Source organism: Bombyx mori, chromosome 21, assembly GCF_030269925.1.
Source record: "Bombyx mori chromosome 21, ASM3026992v2".
NCBI lineage: Eukaryota > Metazoa > Arthropoda > Insecta > Lepidoptera > Bombycidae > Bombyx > Bombyx mori.
Genome location: NC_085127.1, coordinates 12,234,690 through 12,246,981, shown reverse-complemented (window position 1 = coordinate 12,246,981; position 12,292 = coordinate 12,234,690). Strand labels below are relative to the sequence as shown.

At 36.9% G+C, this 12,292-nt stretch overlaps 1 long non-coding RNA gene across 1 annotated transcript; it reads right to left on the bottom strand.

The window, feature by feature from the left end:
- Positions 1-2,690: 2,690 nt before the first annotated feature.
- On the bottom strand, positions 2,691-3,910 carry LOC134200882 (uncharacterized). The gene is made up of 2 exons (XR_009975980.1): positions 3,746-3,910; positions 2,691-3,439 (listed from the first exon to the last, which is right to left on the bottom strand). It is a non-coding gene; the product is annotated as an uncharacterized LOC134200882 (long non-coding RNA).
- Positions 3,911-12,292: the final 8,382 nt, after the last annotated feature.

Genomic DNA, 12,292 nt, shown 5'->3' with positions numbered 1-12,292 from the left:
CACAAGAGGTCCTACCACCAGTAAAAACTCTAGGAAGAAGAAGAAAACGGCCATCTGGAACAGATCGCTTTTAGTGATAACACAGCCTACCGTACAAATATGTCTTATTGTTGACTGTTTTTTTAATGGTAATTGTGTTTCGTGTGCAACAAAATATATTATATTCTCTCTCTCTTCTCTTCAAATTAAAAGTAAATTACGTACACTTTGCTGTCGGTTCCGTTTCGTCTAACGTTACGAGCCTTTGTTAGTTAGCGCTACATAAATCTTCGAAGAGTCCGTTTCGACTAATGTATTGGCTGAGCGCAATATGCTCCACTGAATTTTGTATAGTAAAAGTCGGAAATTATCGAATTGTCGTCATGACATGAGCTCTTGGAAAATAAAGACGTGTGGCACTCGGAGACCGCCGCGGTAAAGCTATCGCATAGCATTTTTTATCAACTTATGTAATTATATTTATTTATTTATTTTATTTATGCAGTATTTTTTTCCTTTGTTTTTCTTTGATTCAAGTTACACTTTTTGAGCGTGGTGACCGATAAGAAAACAATTTTAATTCTTTTATTAAAAAAATGAGCTGTTAATATTGTTCAAAATATTTTTATTATCTTACAATACATGTAGGTTATTGAGGAATATTTATCATTGAAACTGTAGGTTTTTGGTAACTGAAATAAGAAACATAAGTTAAGCTTAAAATCATTACAGCTATGAAAGTTACATATAAGATCGATGTGCCAATTAAATTGGTGCAAACATCAGTCTTATACGAGGGTGGCACTGAAAATTTCGGGAATTAACGAAGTGACACAACATTACTATTTAAAAATGTATTTATTGCTTTTCGAAGTATTCTCCGCGAAATTTGACACATTTTTCCATACGATGGAACCAATCATTGAAGCAACCATTCCATTCGGAAGTTGGGGTCTCCAAAATGGCCGTTTTGTAGGCGTCCACAGCTTCTTCAGGTGATGAAAATCTCTGTCCACGCAATTTATTCTTTATTTTAGGGAAAGTATAGAAATCATTAGGGCTTAGGTCGGGGCTGTACGGCGGATGGTCTAATAATTCTATGTTTTCTTGCTCTAAAAACTCTTTTGTTTTGTGCGCGGTGTGAGAACTCGCATTGTCGTGATGGAGGATGATGCGGCGGTTGCAGTTCTCTTTACGGAGTTCAGAAACGACCTGTGGCAAACAAATGCTAGCATACCATTCTGCATTAACCGTTCTTTGTCCCTGAAGAGGAATAGTCGTAACATGGCCGGTTTTGGAGACAAACGTGGCCACCATTTTTTTTGCAACACTCCGTGAACGAACATTTTTTGTTGGCTTTAACCCATTTTCGAACACCCAAACTCGTGACTGGTTTTTTGTTTCGGGTTCGTACGCGTATATCCAGGATTCGTCACCTGATACAATGTTGTATACAGCATTTGAGGATCCTGCGTGGAATCTTTCGAGAGTTCTGACGCACCAAGTAACGCGAGTCGCTTTTTGCTGTTCACAGAGAGAATGCGGTATCCATCGGGAAAACCAACTTTTTTACACCTAATTGTTCATGCAAGATTATTTGTATTTGACTCATGCCAATGTCTAAAGTTGCCTGAATTTCGCGGTATGTCACATGTCGATCTTCCTCAATCAGCTTACGCACAGCATCAACGTTTTCTTGAGTGACTGCAGTTTTTGGACGACCTTGACGGGGATCATCACTGAGCTTGACACGTCCACGTTGAAACTCAGCAAACCAGCGATAAATTGTGGTTTTGGATGGGGCTTCATCACCAAATGCAGAAATCATCCGGTCAACACACTGTTTTTGTGTTAAACCACTTCGAAAGTCATAGTAAATCATCGCTCTTGAATTTTCTCGAGTCAATTCCATTTTCTCAACGACTAAACAAGTTTGACAAAACCTCGTGACAAGACCGAGAATCTTTTTTTAAATAAATAAATGGTATTCGATTTTTAAAACCAAGGAGTTTTCAATTAAAAAGATTTTAATATGACAGGAACAGTGGAAATATTCCATTCCCGATACTTTTAGTGCAGCCTAGTAAGCTGTAATACATAATTGCTTCGGGTCTCCAATCAGTAGGACCGTGGTATATATCAGTTCCAATCGGCTATTTATGTTTTTATTTTACCTTGGCAAATCCAGTCTACAGATATCCCGCCAATGGGAATCAGGCTCGATTATGTCAGACCCCAAGGCGACTATGACCAAAACCCATTGATCACTCTCCCAGTTATTTCAAAGTAGTTGAATAAAAGTAGTCGTAGCCTAAATGAGCGAGACCGTCCTTCTACTGAGCGACCTTCTCATTCGGTAAGTACCAATTTTCTTAATAAATTAACACATGTTCACGAATTAATTCCACGATGAAGGAATAATAGCATCTTTTAATAAATATAAAATCCGAAATAATTTCCGTAATCACTTGTGGCAGGGCTTCTTCTGGGGCCGCACTGGTACGTTGTCATATTTTTTTAATTGCTTATGTGGGTGGACGAGGTCACGTCCCACCTTGTGTGATGTTAAGTGGATACCGGAGCCCATACACGCCTACAACATAAATGCCGCCACCCACCGTGAGACCTGAGTTCTAAAGTTTCAGCTTTACAGTAGGGGAAAGTGGGGGATATACGAACACCTAAGGGAAAACTTAGATAAAACAATGGAATTTAATCACAGATTTTTTAATTTTTTTTTATTATAAAGTTTACTTATCTGTCTAACTTATTCACTAATCATCATTTATATTTTTTTAATAAACTGCAACAATATGAAAGAAAAACAAAACCCTTAGAGTTCGGCTTTGCCCGACATCAGTCGGGTAAATACGAACACCAAGTGGGGTGATTACGAACCAACATTATTAACGACATAGATCACATTTAAAACCCAACGATGTTGACTGTCCGTCAGTACAACTCTCGTGAGCCCATTTTTTGCACACATAGCACACAATCTAGTCTTCAACGGGAGGATCGATATATTTATCTCTACAAAAAATACAAAAGTAGTCTTTATTTTCTTTTTCGCCTTTTTCTTTTTTTTACGTATTTTGACTAGAGTCACTAAAGTCTTTTTTTATATTGTTCAAATTCTTTAATAATATTTCATACTTCTTGTTTGAAGGTGTTCTTTCATTACATTTCAGTCTTTTTATTTGGGTTCCTTTTTTGCCATCTTTCCGTTTTCTTCTTGATTTCTTACGTTTCCTGATCGTCTGTAAATAAAGGTTTTCATCCAACCATGGCTGTATTAACACTTCTTTCATTAGATGGTCAAAATTAGTGGTTTTTGGAACATTATATGTTTCTGCTGCTTTACGCAGGGAGAGTTTTTGGTTTTAACATCGTCTATAGCCTTTTTGAGATCTTCTAAACTATATTTCAGTTTGGTCTTTCTTTTGTAAGTACAAGGCATCTGTAATAATATTTAAAAAAAAGTTGAACGGGGTACTAACAAACGGGAGTGTCACGGCGAATGTTCGAGATTGCCCGACATGGAGTGTTCGTCTTTACCCCGCGGAATCGAAAATAATTAAAGGTCAAAAAACAATTTTGGTTAAATTTTTTTTGCCTCCTACATCATTATCATTTAGCTGAGTAATATGTGATTATTCCACTATGTAAAAGCTGAATTATTATTGTAGATAGAAATAAAGTTACATCAACTTGAATTTACCAAAAAATTACATCTAACACATACAAAATATTGAAAAATGCATACCTTTTTAAGTACGTGTGTCCGCGTCTCTCGTGTTATTGACTGGCATCAGTGGTGGCGTGATCTCCGAAACGGCGGCAAATAAAATTAGGATATATCTTTCTAACATATTAGAACCATTGAATTCGGCATTACCCAGCGTTCGCGTTTCCCCCACTTTCCCCTACAGTACAACGGCTGCCCCACCTTTCAAACCGAAACGCATTACTGCTTCGCGGCAGAAATAGGCAGGATGGTGCTACCTACCCGTGCGGACACACAAGAGGTCCTACCACCAGTAATTACGCAAATTTTACGGGTTTGATTTTTATTACAAGATGTTATTCCTTCACCGTGGAAGTCAATCGTGAACATTTGTTAAGTACGTATTTCATTTGAAAAGTTTGATACTTGCCTGGGCAATTCGAACACCGGTGCATCGCAAAATACGAGCGCACTGGACGTCTTATCCTTTAGGCCACAACGACTTCAAAAATGTACCACTACCACCACCATCCTGGTTATTTCTAGCGCGAAACGGTAATGCGTTACTATTTAAAGGGTTAGGCATCTGATTTACTACACAACAGAAGCTCGGATTTTGACGTCAAATCGACCATGAGCTTCACCAGTCAGTGGAATTTAAAAATAAATGATATTAAAATAATATAATGTAAAATTTAAAAGCATAATTTTACACAATCGAGTAAGGTATGAAGTAGTAAAATAAAGACCGATATGCCTTAAAAAAAAATTTTTTTTAGTGCTTAGATGGGTTGACGATCTCACAGCCCACCTGGTGTTAAGTGGTTACTGGAGCCCATAGACATTTACAATGTAAATACGCCACCCAACTTGAGATATAAGTTGTAAGGTCTCAGTATATTTACAACGGCTGCCCCACCCTTCAAGCCGAAATATCAGTATCATTTCGCTTAGGCAAGCAATTTTTCTAGAAGTTTCCGTGAAAAATTTGCAAACGTTTCCCGAAATATTTCACCTGCGAAACGAATGAGAAACATAACAGACAGTAGGCGCCCTGGCGATTTTATGAGACAACTTGTCAACTTCGGCGTAGCGTGCCTATTTTCGTATATTACCGCCCCGTTTAGTACAAGAGTATGAATAAATTCCTTTGTGCTTTTTGTCGGAAATATCCTGTGCAAGGACTCAGAAACGTTATGAACGTTAATGTTTTTAAACTCTTTTTTTTTTGTTCCAAGTCATAATAATATGATGACTCATTTTGTCAAGTCATATTATTATGATGACATATTTACGCAGTACTGTCTATACGTATAAATAAAATTGGAGTGTCTGTTTGTAATATTGAAATAACCACTTTTTACTACATGCCTATGAATACGGTACATACACCAAAATAACATTTTTTACAATTTTTGTCTGTCTGTCTGTTTGTTCCGGCTAATCTCTGGAACGGCTGAACAATAACCTTGGCTTGGCTCTGCCCCTGGCATTGCTGACGTCCATAAGCGACGGTAACCACTCACCATCAGGTGGACCGTATGCTCGTCTGCCTATACGCCAATAAAAAAACAAAAAAATCGCTGGTTACCCAATAATAAAATTTAATCTTTCCGAAGCGAAGCGAGGGCGGATCGCTAGTAAATAATAAAATAATAAAGAAATTAATGACAAAGTAATAAAATAATCAACTAAACAAAAAAGTAATTACACGGTGTGTTTGGTCAATTAATGCGCTGTATGTTTCATGCTTTTTGCGCAAACAAACAAGTTTTCTTCTTGATTTTTTAGCGGTTCCCAGAGTTCGCAGAGTATTTATGACATATGTTTTCCTAGCAGTGATACCGTCCCGGATAGACTCTTGAAACGATTTGGTTGTTAAATTAAGTTATCTTATTGAACATAAATAAATGTTACGACAACCTTCAAAACAAACTCAAAACTCCGCAAATGTAATAAATATGATATTCTGAGTAATAAAAGAGCATGAAAATATAAGGCTTTACATTAAGTTAGGTTCCATGAGCTCGGGACAAGCGCAATATCCGCTAAAACCGGACACCGAACGCCCAGGACAGAATAAGCGAACATCGTAACTGCGAAAAATCTCAGTTGATTTTTGGAATGAAGTTCCTCATGAGACGATGCGGAGGGGTACCCTATCCGAGAAAAAACGTCCGTAACGTAAGATTTTTATTATTATTGTGAGTAATGCACACAGTGTACGACTTAACTTTGTAATAACGTACAAAAAAATTTTTTTTATCATTCATTGACCACGATCTCAGAGCGTTCGTTTGCGCAATACACTAACTCTTATGTAAACAACCGTGAATGAAGTGTACCACAATAAGTTCGCACGTTACCGAATGACCGTGGGTTGTTGCGAAACCTCCAGTTTTATTTTCTTTATACCTCCAATAGAACTTAAAATTAATATTTTTATAGTAAGGAACTTCGTTCCTATTCGGTGTCCCACGACACTACACATCTTTTTTTTTATTTATATAAATATTTTGTAAGCACAAATTTGTTTTAAAATTATTTATATCTGCTTTCCGTAACTTTGACAACCCAGCAGATACTGTGGGACCCGACTGACATCAAAACGCGAGCACAATCTCCTACAACGGTGTGTGAGCGGAATGGTTATTTTTTAATGCAGTTAAAGCCATTCTATGCAATTCCAATCAACAAAGCATTTCTAATTAACACTGGAATACATTGATGATGTCTCATTTTATTATGTCGAAGTCGAGTTAATTTTTGACGTGACAACGTCTTATAATTCGATGGAGCCGGCTGCACGCACGAAAAAACATGACTCATGCGGCGTTACCTCGCTCTGAGGCGTTCCACGATCACGTGGCTAAACTTGCAATAAATTTTTCCAATTATTTGATGATAACAAAGACGCGATCATGAAACGCCGTAGTCGATTCGAGTCTAATTTGAACATTGAAAACGTCATGAGAGAAACTGAAGCGTCACGATCAATTCAATAGTGATTTCCATTTACCTCCTTCTCTATATCCATACAAAATATCTATCAAACAAATAAAATTAAAATTTTCTTTTGAAAAATTTAACCATTCCATCAGTATTTCTTATGACGTTGTCACGTTCAACTATTGTCAGTAAATCGACTTTACAGACAATCGATTTTTTGTTCAAATTTTATATAGTTGTAACTATCAGGCTTGAGTATAAAGACAGGATATAATAAAAAATCTATTTTTTTTTTTTATTATTATAAATAAATAAATATTTACTAACAATCACGCCACGTTAACTGGTCCCGTGATAAGTTCGTAAAGAACTTGTGTTACAGGTACCAGATATAAATGTAAGATTTTTATTATACACATACATATATTTAATATACATCCATAACCCTGGAAAATACATTTATATTTATCATACAAATATCTTCCCTTGGCGGGATTCGAACCCGCGACCCCCTTGTGTAGTGACCATGTCAATTACCACTACACCAGACGGCCGTTAAATCTATGTGCATAGCGTGAGTTTAATTCATTGGACAAAGAAAACTTATTGCTAGATACATATTCCTAATTTAGGACAAAGTAACATACACTTATACACATGAAGTAATAATGTGCTATGGACGACCGCTCTGTAAATATCGCCGAGTAGCCTTTACTTCCTTTGTTTAAGCTATTGGAAGGACTTTGAAAGCATTTGAATTTTAATGATGTTGTCTTCTAATGGGAAAGACGAATAGGCTACTTATCTGTATGATGTGTTTACAGCTTAAACTGATGCAGGTACGAACATTTTATAAATAAATCAATTCATAATATGATATGTGTGTTCACGTTTCAACAATGGTTTTTTTTTATTTTTTTATTGCCCTTGTAGGCAGACGATCATACGGCCCACCTAATGGTGAGTGGTTACCGTCGCCCATGGACTTCAGCAATGCCAGAGGCAGAGCCAAGCCGCTGCCTACCGCTAAAATTAAATTTTATTAATTAACATTAAATAATGTAATGAAATGATTTTGAATTATGAAATGTTAGGACTTGACTTCAGATTTCAAAAGGACCAGAAGATATCGCATGCGTAGCGACTGTGGTAAAGTCTAGTCTGTAGTAAGTCTAGTCTGGCTGTTCCTGTGGTAAATCGTCATTTGCTTCGGATTTCCCGAATCTCGAAAGAACGATTAAAATTAAAAAAAATTGTTATAGAATCTTATCTATACGAATATATAAATCTACAGTGGTTTTTACGGATGTTCCGTTATAACTACTGAACCATGCCTCAGATTGACTTGAAACTTGGTATCCATGTAGAAAATACGTGTACTTAATGGATAGGCTAATATTTATATGAGTGTTGGACTGCCTAATAATAATGACAATAAATAATAATGTTAATTTTATATGCCCAGCGAAGCGAACGAGTGCGGCTAGTAGGTTTATAAAACACGATGTTTTTTTTTATTTTTTTTTATTGCTTAGATGTGTGGACGATCTCACAGCCCACCTGGTGTTAAGTGTTTACTGGAGCCCATAGACATAAATGAGCCACACACCTTGAGATATAAATTCTAAGGTCTCAGTATAGTCACAACGGCGGCCCCAACCTTCAAACCGAAACGCATTACTGCTTCACGGCAGAAATAGCCGGGGCGGTGGTACCTACCCGTGCGGACTCACAAGAGGTCCTACCACCAGTCATTACGAAAAAAAAAACTACCGGCCCCTTAGTAGTAAGACTAGATGACATACACCAATAAGTCATTATAAAATTGCATAAAGCATAAAAATTTACAGTACCCTGATTACGGAAGAGGATGTGTACAGGACTCTATATTTAGAACGATAAAATATAAATTTACGTTGATGTTACTACAAAAATATCCGCGAACACGTAGTTCGTTTGCAGTGTATTCAAAGTGACCCAGTTTTGTTTAGACTCGCGTAACTTTTGGCCCGGGGACGGAAACGGGGTACCTATTTAATTTAGTTCCGTCCGTGTTTTTTTTTTTTTGTGCCTTAAATTCACTGCCGAGTTCTTTGGCTAATCCGAGATTCTTTGCTTGAACGAGAAAGTTCGAGGCGATTTTTTATTTTTAAATAGTTTAAATGTTTTATTAATGGGTGAGCATTCACCCAATTGCAGTTTTTTTTCCTGTCTATTTTAGTAACCTCGAGTGGTTATTCTAGATTCACCGAATTAGTAGTTAATCTCGTGGGGCTCAAACCGGATGACGTTGCTAACACTAACCCTAGCAAGAGCAGTGTTTCGCAGAATTTACCACCGGATCGGAAACGCGACCCACTGAGAAGATCCGGCGAGAAACATAGTGGGCTGTGTCTGTGGGTTAATTTACCTGTCGAGACCTTCGTCGCAAGCGACGCGTTCGTTATTAATTGGTGTCTCGATTGTATAGTATACTGCTTCGCATCAGAAAAAGCTAGAATGGTAGTACTTATTCGTGCGAGCTCACAAGCGGGCTTTGCTATTGCCATGCTATTTCCTACTTTGTGGAAGTAAATATGTCATTAAATACTTATTTCCTTATAGAAAATAATGCCACACCACGAGACATAATTGCACAGCTCGATATGAGTACCTCAGCTGTCTAATGCTTTAGGCCACGATGACTTCGGGTGCCGGGTGCGGGGATGCCCGGTACTCGGCTGTTGGTCCGGTGGTGAGGCGGCGCAAGGGGGCTCCTGTGCACCGCTTACGGTGTGTCTCCGAGACGACGTCCTGCGGGATTTTCCCGTGGATGGAGTGCCGTCCTATTAACAGGATGGGTACCGGCGACGGCGAGCCTTCGGCGCGCACTGTGCGGTACCGTGGGATTCGTGGAGTCGGAGTGGTGGGGCTCGATGGGGTTTAGTCGGTAGTCGTTCTGCGGGGCAAGTGCTTCGCGCCTTTTTCAAGGCGTAGTCTCCTGTGAGAAATTGGCGGAGGTGAAGGACCTCGGCCCTTCTCTTCTCCCCTTCTTCCTCTCAGGAGGCGCCGGAGTCTGACATAACTCGGTCCGTTACTCCCCTCGACCGGGTATCCGTAAATGGATTCCCCAGCGTAAAAAAAAAAATATATAAAAAAAAAAGACCACGATGACTTCAAACTACCAAGACTTGTATGAAGTTTTTGCTGCATATTAGTGTACGTAATGGACATGCGTGCTCTGTATCTCTTAAAACAATATTATCAACCCAAACTGCAATTTTATGTCCCAAGGTGAGCAGTGAAATACACGTTGCAGTTACAGTTATCGATGAACTATAAATGTGTCGTGTAAGCTCGTCTGCTTATTTAAATTTTATTCAATAGCTTAAAAACTAATGAAACACTCTTAAATAGCAAACAAAACTGAAAAATTAACAGTTTGTATGCTTGTTATTCTGTTCAGAATAGTATGCCAACGTTATAAAAATATCGTATCGTCCTTCATAGGTGAACAGATTTTCATGTTAGTCCGACGGGCATGTTAAATTTCGTGAAATTTACTTTCAAACATTTCGATTCGTAGTTAAGACACGGGATTGATAAAAATGTTGCTGTTTACTTAATTTATGAGTCTAACGTGTAGCAAAAGTCAGACCCTAAAGTCTTGTATAACCTTGAGTCCTCTTGAAAGTTCTATACAAACCTAAAATCACATTATCAGTATTACACTAATAAAGCGATTAATCTTCATTTCGTCAATCCTAAATAAACAAAGACACATTCCGTAACATTAATTATTTAACATTGAATCGGATAATTGAAATCAATTATTAAATTGTCTATTAGGTTCAGTGATAGATGCGTTTGGCTTTGAAATAAATCTCGTGGTAAATTAGATGATTTTTAGGTCAATTAACTGTTGGAGTTGCTTTCTATTCATTTAGACGGTCTCAAATGTCCAATGTTTCGAATTAAATAGAAATTCGGTCCTTCGAAAATGTATTACTAAATTTAATCTTTACAAATATGTGGTACCTACCCGCGCGGACTCATAGGACGTCCTACCACGAGTAAAAAGTTTCCTCCATTAGTTTTATCTTTCTTGTTTATCTGAGAGTGCCTATTTTTGCTTGTGGCTCATTCTTGAAGTCATAATTATAATAAGTACAGAAGCGACTAACTAAAAATGTAGATAGTGTTGTTTAGTCGTATCTTTTCCAAAGACAAGCTGTAATATTAGAAATATTAAAATTCATTATTGAAAATTATCACAATTTATGAAGGTTCCGTACTCAATTCAAATGTAACTGAAAGTTAAACGGTTTTTTTTTAAACTGAAGCATCTTTTTTATTTTAAAACTAGCGGCCCGCTCCGGCCCGCTCGGGCTTTTAACAAAAAAATTCAACCATATTTAACGTTGTTTTATTTTTTTTAGTAAAAGAACACTTATTGCGGCATAACTATAATAGTTAGACATATTATTATGCTGTCGCGCCCCTTGTTATAAATAATAATGTGTTCTACAAAGTCTTAGTACATTATTTTATTCTAGTCAATAGTTTTCGCCGGGCACGCGACGTAAATAATATTTTAGGTAGTTTTTTACACCTTGGATTACATTAGTGGAGTTTTAGTAAAGATTCCTAATTTCTTTCAAAAAAGATTATAGCCTATGTCACTCGGGAATAGTGTAGCTTCCAAACAGTGAAAGAGTTTCTCAAATCGGTTCAGTAGTTTCGGAGCCTATTCAATACAAACAAACAAACAAATCTTTAATTTAATAACTAGCGACCCGCCCTCGCTTCGCTTCGGAAACATTAAAACACACATGAAACAAAAAAAAAAATATTAAAAAAAGTAGCCTATGTTCATCAGGGACAATGTCGGCTTCTAATGGAAAAATAATTTTTCAAATCGGTCCAGTGTTTTCAGAGCCTATTCGAAACAAACAAACAAACAAATCTTTCCTCTTTATAATATTAGTATAGATTTCTAATAAAAATATTTACTAAGCGTCTCCATTAAGTTGTAAGACAAAATTAATGTTTAAGCCACTAATAAATTATCAATGCCAATAAGGTTCAATATACACACTAAATAAATATAATTATATTATACAGAACGGATGAAAGATGACACTGATTCTAAAGGAATTACTATGAATGAACTCAAACAAAATATCGAAATTTATGTATTCTTAGATAGACTTTCCTCGAAAGTCAAAAAAAAAACTCGTATTCCGAGTAATTCCTTTGATTTTCGTTGAAAATTCCTCGACGTCATGACAATATCATAAATTTTGAAAAAGACCTGTTTTATCACGAGACGCGTAATCCTTGTCGGGTTTTAAGTAAAATAGTCTGTTCCGGGGTCGAAGGAAAAATTTAAGTTTTTACTAAAATATGAATTACCTTCGCTGTTCGTCCCGAGAACAAAATAAATTACTTTATTTTCAGAATTTCCGTTTTCATATTATTATTATATGGCTTAGATATTCTTAAGTAGCGTGCACATAGTTATTATATGATATTTTATTTTCTCAACTTTTAAAACCCGTATTGGAGATGTTATTTATTTATTTATTTACTTAGACACACCAACAGCAATACACACAAAACATTCATTTGGGGGTCGATTGCTTCCCGCTTCCGTAG